Source organism: Silene latifolia, chromosome 7, assembly GCF_048544455.1.
Source record: "Silene latifolia isolate original U9 population chromosome 7, ASM4854445v1, whole genome shotgun sequence".
NCBI classification, from domain to species: Eukaryota; Viridiplantae; Streptophyta; class Magnoliopsida; order Caryophyllales; family Caryophyllaceae; genus Silene; species Silene latifolia.
The window spans coordinates 78,802,319-78,822,999 of record NC_133532.1 but is presented as its reverse complement, the minus strand read 5'-3'; the positions used below and the strand labels follow the sequence as shown (position 1 = coordinate 78,822,999).

Here is a 20,681-nt window from a genome sequence, read left to right as displayed (position 1 = left end):
CACACTCCCTTATAGTTCCTACACCCAAACCTTTGTTACCGCTTAAGTTGAGCTTATATTTGGCCTCCTTCCCGTCAATGTTTTCCTTTAGGTCTCCACACCCTAGCACAATCCTTATATATCCTTTAGGTCTTATCCCCAGCTCCTACGCACCTCCGGAAACATCTTAGGAAAGAAGTCCCAGGTATGATTTCTTCTTATGGCTGGCGAGCTTTCTTACATAGTCAAATGGAATTTAAACGACCCTCCCCGATATTCGAAAAACTCTAAAATGTTGCCGACGACAGGTCCTTAGCTCAGACCCCTTGAGCCGCCGTGCGTCGCCATAGTCTTCAGGTTGTAATATTCGATTGACCCGAGGGCTATACTTTGACAATCGCCTTGTCCAAGCCGCATGTTTAGCATATGTCGCGATATTATGATGTTTCTTAAATCGGTTAATAAAAGGTAAATCATAAACTTGTGTCCACTCCTTGGTTGTCATCTAGGTGCCATTACGGTCGTTTTGGCAGTAATTAGAGTACATTTGGAATCCAGGTAAAAAACTATTTCCATTTTCTAAAAACCGTCAATCCCGAGTCAAAAAGTAATGTGCTTGTCTACCTAAGGATAGGATGTCATAAAATGTTAGGACTTAGGAGTATATCTCATTTTGAGTCACATGTCACTTTTTTAAGCTAAACTTAAGTTTACATTGTAAAATGTGCATATCATTTAGCTAAAATGACAACCTGATCTTTAGGTCTGTTTTACGAGGTGATAACGACTTTTTAGGGCCTGGCCTATTTCACATAAAGTTCTATATATTTCTATTAGCTTTCCAACGCTACCAAAATCACCTTAATCTGAGTGCTGTAGAGAAAGTTATACCTAAAATACGACAGGCTGTCAAACGCGTTTTTCCTTGTGCAGAAGAATACTACCCGAGAAAGGACGGACCAAATGATACGCCCCTTCTGGGGAGCGCAGCTCTTGCTGTGCCTTTTCTCAAGGATTTCTTTTTGTCCAAGTTTCCGAGTTTCGACCTAAGTCGGTTGTTTCCGGATCTTTCCTTCCATATCCCTTTCCTAAACCTTACCTCGTGATTAGTATAAATAGAGGCCTTCGCCTCACATATTTTTCACGCGAGTGTCCGCCCCTTCTCTTCCCTCTTTGAATTCTAAGACCGTGCTCTTACTTTTTGACGCCTCCGTGCTTGCTCTACGCGACCACGTAAGCCCAGATCATTCTGGGTACCAGTCACGTTTACATAGACCAACCAATTTGACCACGTGACAATCATTAAAATCAATAAGTCAATCTTTTAAAATCCTTTTTCAAGGGCACTTTCATACTTGCATAGATCGAGTCGAGTTACCACTAAGAAAACCGATTTTAGTTAAATCTCGCGACGCTAACATGTAAGTCTGAGGGTGTAAATCCCAATTTTATCTTGTTTAATTTTTGTATAATTTTTTTTTTTTTAAATTTATGTCATAACCATGCTTAAAATCGTTTTTTTAAATGATCTTTTCAAATCTATTTTTCAAAACAGCGGCTAAAGACGACCTAGAAGAAAAGCACCAACAGGTGCGCCTTCTGGAGTAGTCGCAACATCTGCTGCGCCTCTTCCAGAGGCTACCTGTATGCTGATATTCTTCTTCTTCTTCCTCGGGTTTTTACTTCTTTCGCCTTTTATTTTCTTTCTTCATTTTTTTCTTCTTATTTCGTCTAATTATTTTCAAATTAGTTTTTATAAATCTTTTCAACTTTTTTTCGACTTAAATCCCTTATAATTCAATATTTGCGGGCTTTTGTCATCTAATTCAAACCCGGCTTCTATAGGTTCGATTCTTCCATATTGATTCTTTAGAATTCATCTTTTGTACATAAACATGCTAAATCACTTCTACTTGAGTCGTATATCAATAATCAATGTAAATTAATCAATGAACAATAGCTAACCGCAGGTCTGACTTTCACAGTCAGAATCCATCTTGAGAACAGTCGCATAAACTGATGCGCCTCTTCCATAGGATGCAGTTTATGCTGCGCCTGTTCTGAGATCGCTTCTGCCGCTGAACTCTTCTCGTTTTGACGTAGCTTTTTTAATTAGGATTTTAATCAATGATTATTCTTATTATCACCATAATTCGACATATTTTCCATAATTCATATTTTACATATAATTCATATTTTCCATATAATTCATATTTTCCACATTTTCTATTTTTTTTATTTCTTTATTTTTATTTTCCTAATTTATTTTATTTCCTATTTATTTTAAATTCCTTATTTATTTTATTTTCTTTTATCTCTTTTGTTTCTTTCCTAAAATCTTTTGGCTTATTTATGACAAAGATCGTTTGTCACTTGTAATTTATTTCTTTGTTATTTGTAATATTTCATATTATCTTGTATGATTTATTTCTCTGGCATATTCACATGTAATTAATCTAAATTACCACTTCGACCATTAATTGCTAAATTATTTGTTTGCCGACTTAGTCTAATTTTACATGCTAGGATTAATCCGTGGATGTTGCATTGCATGCATACAATTGACGACATATCGAGTATAAATAACTTCCCTGATAATTAGTAGAGGCCGTTATCGAGGCGGGCGAGATTAGGTTTTCAAATAAATGAGCTTCCTAATACGTACCCTCACCCTTTACTAAAGATATCCGTGAGCATCCATGTTCATTGGCATCACGAGAGTCATTCTAGACATAGAATGCTTAGGGTAACGAATTTCTTAGTGTTCATGTCACTACTTTGTGTCTTGACATGACATGAAGTATTCGAATGGTTCTAATTTTTGATGAAAATTGGTGGCGACTCCACAAATGCAGGCTTTTCAAACTTTTCACCGGTTTCAATGCTTTTCAAATCGCTAACGACCCATGACGTGCTTTGGCCCTCGCGCCGGAGTTCCGTGGGAGAAGTGCCGCCGCCTCGAAACCAACGTGTGGCGCGGGTGGTTGTGTCCACAAGTACTCGATCGAGTATGTCTTTGTGCGGGTCTTCATTGCTTTAAGCCGTAGGCTATGTGCTTAGGTTTATCTCCTTTTTATAGCTCAAAGATATGCCGCCAAAGAGATCAGCCGTATATGTAAAGGCTCAAGAGATGAGCATTGAGGATATTGCCAAAATGCTTGAGCACCAAGATTCGCTCACTGAGACCCTCAAGAGGATGGGTATAGATAAGGAGACTGGGTAGATTTCTCCAAGATGAGTACTACAATATCTCGCTTCAACCCCACTACCTATGTGGGCACAGGCGCGCCGATTCTGCTCGACAATTGATATCGGGAGATGGAGAATATCCTTGGGGTGGTGCATTGTCCAGAGGAGTTTAAGGTAGAACATGCTTGTAACATCTCGTATTTTATAACATTTTTATGATAGTTTAAATAATAAAAGTATCTTATGAAGAATTTAATAAGGAATTTAGTTGGAATTAATTTGAGATAATATTTCTGTTGTTGGGTATCTTGGTGAACTTCGGGACGAAGTTCTTTTTAAGGAGGGAAGACTGTAATACCCCGTATTTTAGACGGTAGAATTATATTAAAATATGTTTTAACTGATATTTAATAATTTAGTCAATTAAATAATAAATTGTAAGACGGTAATAAAATAATTAAATAATACTTGAGACGTAAATAATGTGGGTCGTGTATGTTGAGTATATAGTCAGGATTCTAGTTGTATGTTATTATTAATACTAATATGGGAGTAATTAAAAAGAAAAGGGTAAATAAAGATAATTACTTTAAGGAAACTTCCTCCCTCTTTCCTTCTCACATCTATATAAATAGGATATTATACCTACCCATAAGCATAAAAAAATATAAAAACACAATAATTGATTTAAAGGCAAGGGTGAGAAAGATCTACGGGAGAAAAGTAAGAGAATTCATCCATTTATTGTTGCCTCAAGGTAAGACCGTCTTAACTTATATTTATATAGTCATATTTAATTAAATTATCGTTTAAACAAGTATAGACCACGTGAACCGTGTCGTTACCCTCAATAGTTGGCCTTGACCGTGGGGATGCTAGTGGGACCTGTCGTGGCTGTTGTCGACCACCGTGGGAGGTGAATTTGGCGTCTAAATTAGCGGTTGTCTCCGCGGATTTAAGACGGGTTTTATGATTTATTGGTTGGACGAATAAACACGAGACTTGGGTGGCTGGATAGCTCGGCTATGGGCGGTCCTAATGGTGGTGTCGGGGTGGCTTGAGGTAGTGGTTAGTACGATGGGCTGTCGGGTTGTGGTGGTTCTCACGGGTTTATGCTATTTATGTGGGTTGTGAGTCGTCTGGTGGGTCGTGCGTGTTTGTAGCATGTGGTGGAACCACCGTGGGTCAAGGGAGACCACGGTGATGGCCACGGGTGGTCATGGGGGTGGTAGGATGGTGTATATGTTTTACTTGGGTTGTTTTCGTGTCGGGTTTTCGGGGCTGTTTAGGGCGTGATTTCACGGCCTGTTTAGGATGGTTCAGGTGATGGTTAAGGGTTGTCGGGGTTGGTCGAGGTGCTGACTAGGGTGAGTCAGGTTGGGTGGTGCTGACGGTGGCTGTGGGTGGCGTAATAGGTGGCTAAAGGAGGGGGTTTGAGCGAAGGGTTGAACACGGGTTTTGCCGTGATTGGTTGGGTGATGGGTGTGCTTTTTTTTTACGTAGTTCTCACGTAATAGTATGGGTGTGTGAGGAGTTGTATTTCGATAGCTTTTACCTCACATTTATACCTTATTCCGACTCGATTTTGTGTGCTTTAATCGTTAAATAGCTGATGCGACCATAATTGGCGCATATTTAGCCCCCGAATTACCATTGTTTCTATGCTTTTTAGTGCTTATTCGGGTCATTTCTTATCTTTAGATCTTTGTTTTGCATATTCTTTGAGATTTTGATCCCTTGGTAGGAAAGGAGTAAGAATCTTGCATTTTCATGGCAAAACAAGGCTAAATGGATCGTATTCAATGACCAAGCATCAAGGAGAGACAAGACTAGAAGGCCTTTGTACATAGCTAAGTAGAAGATCATTGTTGAGAAAGGATCCTTGAGTCCCCAAGGAAATCCCCAAGGATTCTATGAAGAAAAGGGAAGAAAAGAAGAAGGAATGACGCTCAGAGAAGAATCCGAACGGATCATCCACGATCCGTCCGTCCGCCCAGCTCAATCCGAGCGTCCTTACCCAAGATCCGCTCGGATCCCCCAGGCCCAATCCGAGCGTCTTCTGCCTCGATCCGCTCGGATCGTCCATGCCCCATCCGTCCGTCTCGACTCCGATCCGCTCGGATCACAGCACAGCACCGTTTTGTTCTTCAAGTCACGAAATGGAGAAGCCCTTCTCTCGGACAATCCCGGAGTCTCCTTGCTCAACTTAAAAGTGTAATTACTAGTTTAGCCCTTAGTTAACCCTAATGCATCCTCCCTAATTTTCACTATAAATACCCCATTAGTCTAATTAGAGGAGCATGTTCTTCTAATCAATAATTAGAGTAGTTAATATCAATCAAATCTCTCTTCAATATTGTAATCAAATATTAATCAAGTTTTAATCCAAGTTTTAGTTCCTTAATCTCTCTCTTGTTCTTACTTTATTTTGGGTAATTGAAGATTATTTGGGTTATTATTGGGAGATTGACAACCTCTCAATCTAGGATTCAAGTACTTCTATTATTCTTGCTTTATTATTGGAATCATTAGTAGGTATAATCTCTTAATCCCTTTTTAATTATTGCTAATTACTTTCATTTATTCATCATGTTTCATTATGTTAGTATGATTGACAACCTTTCTAGCATGATCAATATGATAATGAGTGAGTAGTCTCTTAGCTAGGGTTTAATGGGTGATTAGGGGAAACCAACATGGGGATGATTCATGCTTAAATCAATATGCTTTCATATCTTATTTGCTTGCTTGTTTTGATCTTAATACATGCACATGTTATGTTTGATGAAATGCTAAGCCTATGAATCCTTGCATTTATTATCATCTACTATCTCTTCAACTTAACTTGTAAGACATAACCCAACTCGAGTCTTGTTAGACCATGCATGTGTTAAGTAGGGAAGATTAAGTCGACTTGTAGGTGTTGTACAATCCAAGAGATTCGGCTCCGGGACCCAAACTTTCCTAGGATTGTAAGATATAACCCAACTCGATCCATCACAACAATAATTGCTTGCTTATAATTTGAGAACATGTTTGTATGATCATATCCCATGAATCCCCTATGAACCCATGACACCCTAGTGCTTTTAATCAATTGTTTACACCCTTATTCCATTTACCTTGTTAGTTTATTTTCATTGCTATTTTAGTTTAGTAACCTTCTACATCAACCCAACTTGTGACACCCCTAGACACCGCTAGTAGCAATAGAAATCTTCGTTTTCAATACCCGTCCCTTGGGATCCGACCTTTACTTGCCTCTTTACTAATTTGTAGAGTTGTTTGTGAAGTATAAATTGTGTTTTGTATCGACCATTGACCAACGACCACATATGCTTAATTTGTGAACTAAATGGCTCCGATCAAAAATGGCGCCGTTGCCGGGGACGGTGTTTAATTGATTTTAGATTTCTTTTGTTATTTTTAGTTGTGTCTTTTTCACCTTGGGGAAGTAAAACTCCTCAAGGTTTGTTCTAATTGTTTTCTAGTTGTTTGATATTTTGCATGTCTAGAAGGTTACAAAGAGATTTGTTACCTTTTGACCGTGAAATCGAAAGAACCTTGACGAATAATAGGAGACTTGTTAGGAGGAATTTGGGAAGTGTTGGTGAAGTTGTTCAACCCACTAGTGAGTTTGTCAATCCTTTCGCAATAGAAGGAGAAGAGAACCCATTAAACAATACCACACAAAATCCACCTACAATGCCTAAATTCTCGTCTCACTCTATACCCACCGAGGAGGATCTACCAAACGGTACTCCTACCCCACAACATCTTACCGGAAACTTTATTGCCAAGTCCGCCTTCATCCAACTAGTTGAGAGGAGCCAATTCGGGGGCATGCCAAGTGAGGACCCTCATTCTCATATGGAAACATTTTGTGATTATTGTGAAGCTATCTCTCAAACGGGCGTGACTCAAGACCAAATAAGATGGGTCTTATTTCCTTTTTCGTTAATCGGCACCGCAAAGCAATGGTTGAAGGGCCTTGATAAGGCCACCCTTGGAATAGATTCTTGGAAGAAGTTAGCTCTCGCTTTCTACAAAAAATTCTACCCACCGGAAAAGACTAATATGCTAAGAGCTCAAATTACGGGTTTTAAGCAAAGGGATGAAGAATCTTTGTATGAAGCTTGGGAGCGGTTCAAAGGTATTTGTCGCTCATGTCCTCACCATGGACTTAGCGAATGGTTTTTAGTGCAACAATTTTGGAATGGTTTATATGAAGATTCAAGGAACATTCTCAATATGGGATCAAATGGAATGTTCACCGAAGTTGATGACAATCAAACATGGAACAAGATTGAGGAAATGGCGGTCCATAATTCGCAATATAGTAGGCCTCGCAAGGCTACTAGAGGAAAGTATGAAGTGGACACCGTTACTCAATTGGGTGCTCAACTTAGTGCTCACATTGACACTATCAACTTGAAGTTTGAACAAGCTATGGCTAGACTTGAGGAAAACTCAAAATCAACAAAGCATCATGTCAATGCCTTGACGGCATCCTCATCAATCCCAAGCGGGATATGTGAGAATTGTGGAACCTTAGGTCATGATCAAGGAGAATGTAGGGGAACAACCGAGCAAGTTAATGCTTTCCAAGCTTACAAAAGTGGTACCCCTTATTCAAATTTTTACAATGAAAACACCAAGTTCCATCCAAATCTCTCATACAAAAGCCAAAATGTTCAAAACCCTCAACCAACATACACTCCACCACCCATGAGAAATCAAAACCAAAGACCCTTTTTCAATCAAAACCAAGGTTACCAAAATCAAAATCCATACAATCACCAAAATGACCAAAGTTTTGATGTCCAAAAAGCGGTCCTTCAAATGCAAAAAAATCAACAAGAATTTTTCACCCAAATGCAAAAAGATAGCCAAGCAAAGGATACCACCATCAACAACATTCTAGCTCACACCAAGATGTTGGAAACACAATTGACCCAACTAGCATCTTCGAACTCACAAAGACAAAAAGGGCAATTACCACCACAAAGTAATCCCCCTAGACATGAAACGGTTAGTGCCATTCACTTGAGAAGTGGTACAAGATATGAAGCACCGAAGAAGCAAGTTGAGGACGAAGTTGTGAGAGCTAGTGAGAATGAAGTTGTGGTGCAAAGTCCCAAAGAAGGGGAATCATCAAAAGGAGAAAGTTCAAAGAAAAATGAAGACAAAGCCAAAGAAAAGGAGCCCATTGTGATTAGACTTCCTTTTCCAAGTCGTCAAGCCAAGCCTAAATTTGATGATCAACTTGGAAAGTTCATGGAAATTGTGAAGAACTTAGAAGTCTCAATTCCTTTTACGGAATTAATCAATCACGTTCCAGCCTATGCGAAATACATGAAGGATATTCTCACAAAGAAGAAGTCAATCCGGAAACTTGAGACTATCGCCTTCACTAAGGTGAGTAGTGCAATACTTCAAGGGAGTTCACCTCCAAAGCTAAAGGATCCGGGAAGCTTCTCAATACCGTGTACCATTGGCGACACAACAATCAACAAAGCCTTATGTGATCTAGGGGCTAGTGTGAGTGTCATGCCATACTCGGTGAGTAAAAGGTTGGGAATGGGAGAGCTTAAATGTACCAATATCACACTTCAAATGGCCGATAGATCGACGAAGACACCGCTAGGGATATGGGAAGATGTCCCCGTGCGAATTGGGAAGTTTTTCATCCCGGTGGACTTTGTCATTGTTGATATGGAGGAAGATTCCAACATTCCAATCATCTTAGGAAGACCTTTCCTACACACCGCGGGTGCGGTGATTGATGTGAAACATGGAGAGCTCACTCTAGAAGTGGGAGATGAAAGCATAACTTTTAATCTTGACAAGACCATGAGAGCTCCTCGTTTGCATGAGCCATGTTTCATGATTGATCACTATAGCCGGAAAGATGAAAAGAAGAGATCAGAACTCCAATGGAGGAAGAAAGTTGAAGATGCTCCATTCAAAGAGCAAGTGAATTGTGACAAGGAGAGCTTGCAAAGCTCATCAAAATCAACCAAGGAAGAAGAAGATGGCCTCATTGGCCAAAAGAAGAATTTAGGAGAGTTGTCTCCATCCAAGCAAGAGATTTTCAATGATCAACTCAATGAAGTTTGTGGTCTTTGGGACGACGAATTTGAAGGGATCTTTAATCCCTACATTGGGCATGCCATCGGTCATGATCAACAACAAGGACCAAGATCTATTGAAAGCCTCTACCACAACAATGAACAAGCTTTTAATTACTTCTTCGAGGTGTTGAGCAACATCAACAACACCTTGAACATGCCTCCTTGACATCTCATCAAGAATGAGAGTTTGGTGGAGTCCTCCCTAAACCACCACTTGTAAATATTTCTAACTCCCTAACTTACATTTAATTTTTGCATTGCATTTTTTGTCATTTTTGGATTTTATTCACCTTGATCAAAATAATTGTCATGAAAAGAGAGAAGTGAGGGAGGGACTAATGATTTTAATTAATGTGTAGTGATTTACCTTAGTGTGGGGATGGGAATTGCCTAGGCTATTCATGCCTTAGTAGTGCCCCCACAATGAAGAACACAAGAAAAGAAAGAAAGAAAGAAAGAATGTTAAGGAATGGGTTTGCGCAAGGATCCGTGTAATCAAAGAAGAATCCGAGCGGATTCTGGAGAATCCGCCCGTCTGCAGAGATCCGAGCGTCCAGCTCAGAAGACGCCCGTCTTGGGCTGTGCAAAAATTGAAGAATTCCTGTCTGTTAAGGAATCCGAGCGGATTCCTGGAAAAGACGCCCGTCTGCCAGGATCCGTCCGTCTCTGGTAAAATCCGCCCGTCTTGAAGCTGAAGAAAAACAAGAAAAATCTCTGGATGAGAATCCGTCCGGATTTCCCAAGAGACGCCCGTCCCTCAATAAAAATCCGAACGGATTTCCTCAGGAGACGCCCGTCTTTAGGCGGGATTTTTAAAATTTGAAGCTTGAAAATCCGAGCGGATTGCGCCTAATCCGCACGGATCGTGCCTGCATCTTCGAGATTTTCGTTTCTTTAAATACCCCCCCCCCACCTTCATTCATTCATTCATTCATTCATAAACACTACCCATAACACCAAAACCCTCATCCTCTCCATCTCAAAAACAAAAACCCTCAACAAAATCACCAAAACAAAATCAAACCATCCTTCAAAACATCAAATTAATCACTCCATCTTCAAGAAAAATCAAAACCAAGCACAAAATCTTCACCTTTGAATTGATTTTTGTTCTCATAAAGGCAAAGCCTTTCACTTTCAAAATCGATTTGGGCATTCTACAAATTGAAGATTTTTGATTCTTTACTTGGTTTGTTCATCACATGGCAAGAACAAAGGGAGCAACAAAAGCAACAAAGGCACCAAAAGCAAAGGCTCTCTCTCAAAGGCAAAAAGCTCTACAAACAAAGAAAGCTTTGGCAATGGTGGTATCAACTCCAAGCTTGGAAGTGCAACAACCTCAACAAATTTCTATGGAAGCATCACCTTCAACTCCGGTAATTAATCAACTCTTGCATTATCCGGAGGTAACCTTCATTTCCGATGACCATAGAAATGCATTTGTTAAGTTTGCTATGAGACAAATTCAATCCACCAAATTCATATGCCAAGATGCCTTAGAGAAGCTAGGTGTCCTTGAACAAACAAGAGTCTTTTTCAATGCCATGGGTTTGAAGAAATTGTTTGAAATGGAAGAAGTAACATACCCCTCCCTTGTCTTGGAATTCTTAAGTTCCTTGAAAGTGACAAAAGTTGAGAATAGGGAAAATATTGAGTTTCGTCTAGCTAACACTAGTAGACGCATTTCCTTTCCGGAATTGGGTGCAATTTTGGGTCTTAGCGATGAACCTAATTTCTATAAGCAATATGGTAAGTACGATCCCGCGCCTCTTTGGGAGGCAATCTCCGGGAAGAAATATGAAGATTTTCATGCTTGTCGTGCTCTCTTGGTCCATCATCCGGGCATAAGAGTATGGCACAAAGTTGTGGGAAATACCATAATTGCTAGAAGAGACACCAATCATTTCACGGGACTCGATTTTATTCTCCTTGAATCAACTTTGAATATTGGAAGAATTCACACCAAGCCTTACAATTGTTTGAGGCTATTGGTTGATAGATGGCTTCATGTAGATAGTGGGAAGAAGGGTCAAACCGTAATTGTTAATGGCGGCCTTGTCACGGTCCTAGCTAAGCACTTTGATCCTAATTTCAATAAGGATGGCAAGTACAAGGCTAAGGATGGTGGCCATCTCGTTGATATGTCCACCTTGATCAACAAGTTTAAGTGGGTTGTTCACAATTCCCTTGATACCAAGTATGGGTGGCTTACTAGTGAGGCTCGTTCATTCACTTTACCCGCAAAGATTTGCCGTCTTAGTGTCCACCGGACCAACTATTTACTTCCCCTAACCAAAGAAGCCGAGTACATCATTCAACAACAAAAGGGTGACCATGAGGCCCCCTCCTCTTCCATTGTTATACCACCTTACCCCTATGATTATGAAGAGTTCAAACCTCAAGGAATTGAAATTGGAAAAGATTATGTCACTCTTCTAATGCGAGCCATGCACAAGCAAGCTTATGAAGACCGGAAGAATGCATATCTAGCTCAATATCCTCCCCTCCTACATTTAGCTAGGCAAGGACTCCTTGATCCATCTTGTCCTTTGCCTAGTTGGGCGGATAGAGAAGCTTTATTTCCGGGTGCATCTAGGGAAGTGGTGGAAGATAATGAGGTTGTTGGAAATGATGAGGAGATTGATGATAATCTTGAAGAAGAAGCAAGTGGAGATGAAGAAAGGGATGGTGAAGATGAGGAAGATGATGATGAGGAAAGCAAAGAAGAAAGTGCCAAAGAAAGTGGCAATGAGACCACTTCTCATGAGGGAAGTGGTGATGATGATAGCATGATGGAAGACTAGCCTTGGAGATTCCTACTCTCCCACGGTTTGTCTATATCTCTTTGTATTTTATTTTCATTTTGATCATTGGTTAGTTGAGTCCTAGCAACATCAAAGGACTCACACCTCGGTTCCTTTGAGGTGTTCTTTATTGTTCCCACTTTTGTAAAATCCAAAATGACAATCTAGTCTCATGCATAGCATAGCATGTGCATGAACTCCCCCATGCTTTGACATTAGCAATAGTGTCTTGCTTGGTTTGGGGAAGTTGATGCATACGCAACGGGAGGTAATTTAAATTATCCTCTCCGTCATAACAAAACAACATGCATCATGTAGAATAGCTTAGTGTAGAATTGCATTTAGCATAGAAATCATGCATCACTTTTGCATAATTTCCATCATTTTGGCCATTGAGGACAATGCCCATATTAGTGTGGGGATGGGAATTCTAACACTTAACTTCTATTCAAAAACCCATAAAAATTGAAAAATTTCAAAAATCATAAAAATTTGAAAAATTGAAAAACCAAAAACAAGTTCATTTCCTTTGTATATATAGTTTTGTATATATTGTGTTTGTTCATCCTTGTTCACTTTGATTGACTACGCCACATCCGAGACATGAGGATATTGAAGACCGCATGGTATGATCTTTCCAATCTCCTCTTTCCTCTTTATGTTAATGACTATGTGGCTTTATTTTGATTGATGCGGTAAAAACAATGTGAACCTAGGACTTGCACTTAGTTTATATGTCATACTAGTTGGTAGAAACATTTGCATTAGGATGTGTATATGTTAGTTGCATCATGGCATGTAGTTTGCATGTTAGAAAATTTTGCGAAACCGTCTATTTGGGAAGCTTGACAAGTGTATATAGGCCCTAGTAGATGCTTTTTGTTCTTAAGACTTTGCTTGTTAGAATACTTGTAAAACACCCTAGGATGTGTCATGCTAGTATCCTTTGACCCATGGTTTAAGGCCTAGTCAAGAGTACCTTGTGGTGTGATAACTCCTTGGCTACCGTTTATTCCAAGGTGACCCTTGAAACCATGCATACTTCTACCAATTCATCCATGTTCTACCACATTTTTGTCATCAAAGGGAATGGGCACAAAACAAAAATTATTCAAATTTGAGTTCAATGAAATGAAAAGAAAAGAAAAAGTTTGCAAAAATGCATCAAATGAAAAGAGGAGCAAAAATAGAACTCCTATGCTTCAAATACAAAGCACCCTCGTTACTAATTGGGGTGACTTTGAAAATGTTCAAAAAGAAATGCAAAAAGTTGTCAAGTGTTGAAATGCCAAAAATCAAAAAGAAATGGCAAAAAGAAAGTGTTCTCAAATATCAAATGCCAATGAAATTGGGGGGAAAACAAAAACAAAAGCAAACTCCCAAAAGTGAAACTCAAATATCTATCGATCCCTTTATCCATTGTATCCATTTTTGTGCATGGTAGAGAGGGGACGACCCTTCTTCTTGTCTAGGCAAGAGGGGGAATTCCGCGATCCTCCAGTGTTTCTAACACCATAGGGAGTCTACTCTTGACAAAAGCATTTAACGATTGAGGACAAAGGTACCCTAGCTTGACACCTTTTGGAGGTGATTTATTGGTATCCTTCTAGGCCTAGTAGTTTGAACAAATTGCATCTATGAAGGATTGTGTACCCTTGAATTGCTTCCCTTGTAGATAATTTCCGCCACTTAGATGAGGAAAGTGGCTATTCTTTTTGTAGATGCATCCATTATGTGTTTTTATGTGCTTAATGTTTGGATGTGTCGCCATTTTGGCAAGACCCACCTTGCCTTGCAAGAAGGCATCCTACCTCATGGTTGTCTTGTTGTGAGTTGAAGGGGCGGAGTGAGACCCGCTAATTGTCTCATATCGGCTATTATTATTAGGTTAGGTTAGTATTGGTCCTAGTCTTAGTCACCTCTTTACTCGGGACGAGCAAAGGTTCGGTTTGGGGATATTTGATGCGACCATAATTGGCGCATATTTAGCCCCCGAATTACCATTGTTTCTATGCTTTTTAGTGCTTATTCGGGTCATTTCTTATCTTTAGATCTTTGTTTTGCATATTCTTTGAGATTTTGATCCCTTGGTAGGAAAGGAGTAAGAATCTTGCATTTTCATGGCAAAACAAGGCTAAATGGATCGTATTCAATGACCAAGCATCAAGGAGAGACAAGACTAGAAGGCCTTTGTACATAGCTAAGTAGAAGATCATTGTTGAGAAAGGATCCTTGAGTCCCCAAGGAAATCCCCAAGGATTCTATGAAGAAAAGGGAAGAAAAGAAGAAGGAATGACGCTGTAGAAGAATCCGAACGGATCATCCACGATCCGTCCGTCCGCCCAGCTCAATCCGAGCGTCCTTACCCAGGATCCGCTCGGATCCCCCAGGCCCAATCCGAGCGTCTTCTGCCTCGATCCGCTCGGATCGTCCATGCCCCATCCGTCCGTCTCGACTCCGATCCGCTCGGATCACAGCACAGCACCGTTTTGTTCTTCAAGTCACGAAATGGAGAAGCCCTTCTCTCGGACAATCCCGGAGTCTCCTTGCTCAACTTAAAAAGTGTAATTACTAGTTTAGCCCTTAGTTAACCCTAATGCATCCTCCCTAATTTTCACTATAAATACCCCATTAGTCTAATTAGAGGAGCATGTTCTTCTAATCAATAATTAGAGTAGTTAATATCAATCAAATCTCTCTTCAATATTGTAATCAAATATTAATCAAGTTTTAATCCAAGTTTTAGTTCCTTAATCTCTCTCTTGTTCTTACTTTATTTTGGGTAATTGAAGATTATTTGGGTTATTATTGGGAGATTGACAACCTCTCAATCTAGGATTCAAGTACTTCTATTATTCTTGCTTTATTATTGGAATCATTAGTAGGTATAATCTCTTAATCCCTTTTTAATTATTGCTAATTACTTTCATTTATTCATCATGTTTCATTATGTTAGTATGATTGACAACCTTTCTAGCATGATCAATATGATAATGAGTGAGTAGTCTCTTAGCTAGGGTTTAATGGGTGATTAGGGGAAACCAACATGGGGATGATTCATGCTTAAATCAATATGCTTTCATATCTTATTTGCTTGCTTGTTTTGATCTTAATACATGCACATGTTATGTTTGATGAAATGCTAAGCCTATGAATCCTTGCATTTATTATCATCTACTATCTCTTCAACTTGACTTGTAAGACATAACCCAACTCGAGTCTTGTTAGACCATGCATGTGTTAAGTAGGGAAGATTAAGTCGACTTGTAGGTGTTGTACAATCCAAGAGATTCGGCTCCGGGACCCAAACTTTCCTAGGATTGTAAGATATAACCCAACTCGATCCATCACAACAATAATTGCTTGCTTATAATTTGAGAACATGTTTGTATGATCATATCCCATGAATCCCCTATGAACCCATGACACCCTAGTGCTTTTAATCAATTGTTTACACCCTTATTCCATTTACCTTGTTAGTTTATTTTCATTGCTATTTTAGTTTAGTAACCTTCTACATCAACCCAACTTGTGACACCCCTAGACACCGCTAGTAGCAATAGAAATCTTCGTTTTCAATACCCGTCCCTTGGGATCCGACCTTTACTTGCCTCTTTACTAATTTGTAGAGTTGTTTGTGAAGTATAAATTGTGTTTTGTATCGACCATTGACCAACGACCACATATGCTTAATTTGTGAACTAAATGGCTCCGATCAATAGCACATTTATTAGTTTTATTAGTTAATTAGTATTTAATAGTTTAATTTCATTTATCGCGAATAAATATGTATATTTGTTAGAACTTGGCTTTATACCTAGTGTTATTTGTTAATTAGTAATTATTAGCTTTATTATAAATATTATATGAATAATGGTTTTTGTCGAGTTTATATTACCGCATTGTTTTATTTTATCTTTGTAGGAAACGGGTTTGTGAATAAAAGGAGATTACGTGAAGCAAGACAGATGTTGATAGAGTCAAGAAGGGTTAAAGCAAACCAAATAAAAAGAAGGTCAAAGGTCAACCTTGACCTTTAACCATCAACAGTCGTCATCTTCATCCTCTGATTCCAACTATGTTGATCACCTTCACTACCTCCATTCACCATGAAATCAATCCACCCTCCGTCACCTTCCTCAACTTGCAGCGCACCACCAGTACACCCCCTCACCCTGCACCAAACTCGACATCAACCGCTAGCAGCAGCTGCAATTCAGCCACCATTTAAATTCAGTCGTCATTGCATCACCATTGCCATCCTCTTATTCGAGAACCCGAAAACCCGACATCGGAGCTCGCCAAACACAACCAGCCACTGCACCATCACCAGTTCCTTCGTCATTTCAGCCACCGCACACTTGCTCATATCCACCACCATACTCAACCTTCATCATTCACCACCTTTGCCATTTCAGCATCACCAACCCATGCTCCTCTGCCCTCCTCTACCTCACATTAACACGACACCAACCACCATTCTGTCCCATCACCTGCTCAACCTCCATCATCATCGTTCATCACCATACAATTCGCCACCATCATAACCCATCACCATCGCCATTCATCAACAACCAATTCGCACCTATGCCGGTGCCCTGGCAGTCGACCCCTATATCGGCACAGAATACACTCAATTTTCCTTCTTTTTGTGAAGACACGCTACCAGTCATGACCCTGGCAGCCGGCCAACCGGCATACAACACCACATGCTCTATCTCGCATCAACAATCGCGTTCTCCATGCCGGTGCCCCGGTAGCCGACTACCCGGCATACATCACACCCCATCCTATTTCTGCTCTTGATTCAATTGTCTCGCTATCGGTGACATTGTGGACATGGCCCACTTGGAAGCCCAGCCGATCTGTGGACATACAACGGTCTTTTGAAAGCCACGCTCGGCGGCGTAAAAATGCTTTCGACCGGATCGTTTTAGATCGGTTGGTTTCATCTCAGTAAGGGTCTCGAAACGATTAGAGATGTTCGGAGTCGCCACCACGCATTTGTGGGATGCTTGGATCCCGTTCGAATACACTTTATACCTCGATCAAACGAAGCACAAAGCAGTGTTTGGCATAGGCACTAAAGATAAGGAATCGTCCCTCTTTAGCATCCTATCTCTAGAATGACTCTCGTACGCCCTGGATAAGGTCGTCCACTATCCAAAGTTTCTGAGTAAGAGGTGAAGGTACGTATTGGGAAGCCCTTTAATCAGACACCCAATCCCGCCCGCGGTAGCGGCATCTACTGATCGATCTTGGTTGGTTAAATGCAAAAGTTGATAAAACGGTTTAAATGCATGAATGCGCATCCAATAATTTAAACCTAACATGTGAGAGCTTTCTAAGTCGGTTTGATTTAATCCAAGTATCAAGTATAAGATGTCGAGTTGGATTAATGATTGATTTGCATGCAAGACGGAAATTAAACATCCATTTACTGTATTAGGTTTAGGGTGCATAACATGATCCATTTGTCTTAGTAAGGCATTTCGCAAATGTGATTTTGAATAAACAAATAGTCATCTGATCCATCTTATATCCGGGTTGACTGGAGTCGGGATCGTCCTAGACTAATGTTGGAAAGGGAACATGCCCTGTACCAGACGACTACATGAGGCGCGAGCCAGCCGGCGGTACAGGGGGCCTCCGCCTAGTTTTGAAAATGAGAATTGAAAGGCCTGTTTTAGGCGCGGGTCAGCCCACGTATATATGCCATGTTCTGACCTTTTGAAAACGTTATAAAACTTGTTGAGAAATGGGTATTTGAACCCGATTTGATTTGAAAGGGTCGTTTAGACCGCATTTGTTGATTTGAAGAACTAGACTCAAATAATCATCATTATTTTGATAATATTCGATGTCGGGTTCGGCTTGACAAGCTTGACATGAATAGTTTTGAAAATAATTATGAGCTAATTGTTTTAAGTTCATTTGAATATAATTAGTCGATACTCATCATCGTACCCGGGTTAAAATCCGGCATGGTATGTAGAACCAAGGATGACTTTGTGTTGGTGACTAATATGTTTATTTTTGAAAATGTAAAGAAATGATGAAGGCTTTAAAATATCTCCTAAAATGTAAAGAAATGAAATAAAAGGTTTTAAATACCTTTTAAATGTCATTAACCAAATATTATCACCGAAACACGGATGTAACCGTCATGGTTTGAGGAACCAAGGGTGAAAAATGTTTTATGGTTAAAACAAATGAAATAAATAAAAAGGGTTTGAAAATATTTGAAATGGTAAAAACGAATTACAAATATGAAAATGAATTAAAGGGGAAAGACGAGAACAAACACGGTTGATCTCTGACCTGGACACCCCATTTAGGCGCGGGCAAGCCTGCAACCTAAGGGGCTTCTATCTCAGGTCAAAAATCAGTTTTGGCTCGTTAATTTTATGTTTTGGTTCATGTTATGCACGTTTTTAGCATGTTATAGTCATGAAACAAATGAAAACATGGTAAAAAGAGGATTTTTACACCCTCATACTTACATGTTTGGTTATGGCGAGTGATCGACGTAAGTGTAACAACTCGTTTGGTCGGAAACAACTCGGTTTAAAACCGTTTTGGTAAGTAAAAAGAGTGTTTTAAGATTAGTGACGGTGTAGTGGTCAAAGTGGTCGGTCAAGTGATTTAATGCACGATGACGGTACCAAATAATGTGTAAGGCTTGTATTTACGATCGGTAGGTCGTAAATACGCATCGGATTGTGACTTAAGAAGTCGAGTCGAGAATTTTAAGGGAGAAAAGAAGGAGCATACACTCGCGTAAGTCTCAAATGGGGGGCATTTGAGGGGTATTTATAGGGAAATGAGTGGTTGTGTGAATTTTGAGCGACGTGGCCACCTGGGCTGCTCAAAGAGACGCGAGCCACGTCACGGGTCTTCGAGGTATCTTGTCGCTTTCACACAAATGCAATCATGATTTGTTCTATCCTAGGTTTTTTAGTCACATGTTTGGTACTTGACCATTCATGAATCCGGGAAAACTTAAGGTAGAAGGTTTGAAATGTTTTGTTTTTGGTGGTTGACTCGGTTTAACTCGTTGTTGGAGTTGGGATTTGAATTTTTGAGTCGGTTTTTGGTCCGGTGTCGGTTTTGACTCTAGTTAGTGTCATTGCGACCCCGTCGTCGTGCATTAAACACTCCAGGTATTTTTGAAATGTTTTATTTTTGAAGCCGTTTTAAGTTTTCCGACGTGAAGGTGTATACAAACTGTCGATCAAACGCAGCGATTCCAAAACATGTTATAGTCCGATAATCATCGTGTGTTTGTTGGAGTCTCAGCAGATACTGGGTATCTACAGAGCCCCCACTTTGACTGAGGCTTGGACAGGGCGAAAGTCAAACTAGAGTCCCCAGGTCAATCGAAGATTATAACCTAGAGACCCAAGCGACGTCGAGGTGGCTCGAAAGGATTCGGGCCAAGGACCTGCCGTCGGGAAGGGCGACGTCGAGGCGACTTGAGGGTACGAGTCAAGGACCTGGCGTCGGGAACAGTTTAGAGTCTGTCGACTATCCGTGCGGGTCGTTTAAAGCCCATTAGACTACAAACAAAGGCTCGCCAGCCATAGGAAGGAGTCATACCTGAGGCATCTTCGGATATGTCCTTGCACGTTTGCGGTCAAAGGCTCGCCAGCTGTGGTGCGTACATGAGGAGGGCTCGCCAGCCGCGATGCTTAGTAAGGCTAGCCAGCCATGGTGCGTAGTAAGGCTCGCCAGCCATGGGGCGTAGTAAGGCTCGCCAGCCATGGTGCGTAGTAAGGCTCGCCAGCAATGGTGCGTAGTAAGGCTCGCCAGCCACAGGGCGGTCGGTTAATGGACCGTGAGAATAGCCGCGTCAACTGGGCTTGTTTTGAAAGTAGCGAACTCATGATGCCGCCGTGGAAATAGTGACGTCGAATTTTCGCTATCACTGTTTTTGAAATGAGCGGGTTCCGTGAGGAAGCCCCCTGCTGGTATTTGAAGGAATAATGAATTTGGGCTCTTCACCATTCGTTGTTCTTTTCTTTGAATTTTGAAGTGGTGGTTTTGATCGCCGCCTGTTTTAATTTTGAAGAGAATAGCAAATTTTACATTTTGCTATCACACTTGGAGTGACGGTTTACGTGCCGCCGTTGAGATTTGATGGAAATAGTGAATTTAAAATCTTCACTATTACGTTTGAAGTGACGGTTTATGTGCCGCCGTCGACATTTGATGGGAATAATGAATTTGGAATCTTCACTACTGATTGAAGTGACGGTTTATGTGCCGCCGTTGACATGTGATGGAAATATTGAATTTGGAATCTTCACTATTGAAGTGACGGTTTATGTGCCGCCGTTGACATTTGATGGGAATAGTGAATTTGGAATCTTCACTACTGATTGAAGTGACGGTTTATGTGCCGCCGTTGACATGTGATGGGAATAGTGAATTTTCACTATTATTTTGACATTTGACGATTTTAATTACCGTCGTTTGAAATTTCAAGAAATAGTGAATTTTGAATTTTCACTATTATTTTGACATTTGACTATTTTAATTACTGTCGTTTGAAATTTGAAGAAATAGCGAATTT

At 40.3% G+C, this 20,681-nt stretch overlaps 1 non-coding gene across 1 annotated transcript; it reads right to left on the bottom strand.

Moving 5' to 3' along the window:
• Positions 1 to 7,245: 7,245 nt before the first annotated feature.
• LOC141593521 (small nucleolar RNA R71) lies at positions 7,246 to 7,352 on the bottom strand. The gene has a single exon (XR_012521599.1). It is a non-coding gene; the product is annotated as a small nucleolar RNA R71 (small nucleolar RNA).
• Positions 7,353 to 20,681: the final 13,329 nt, after the last annotated feature.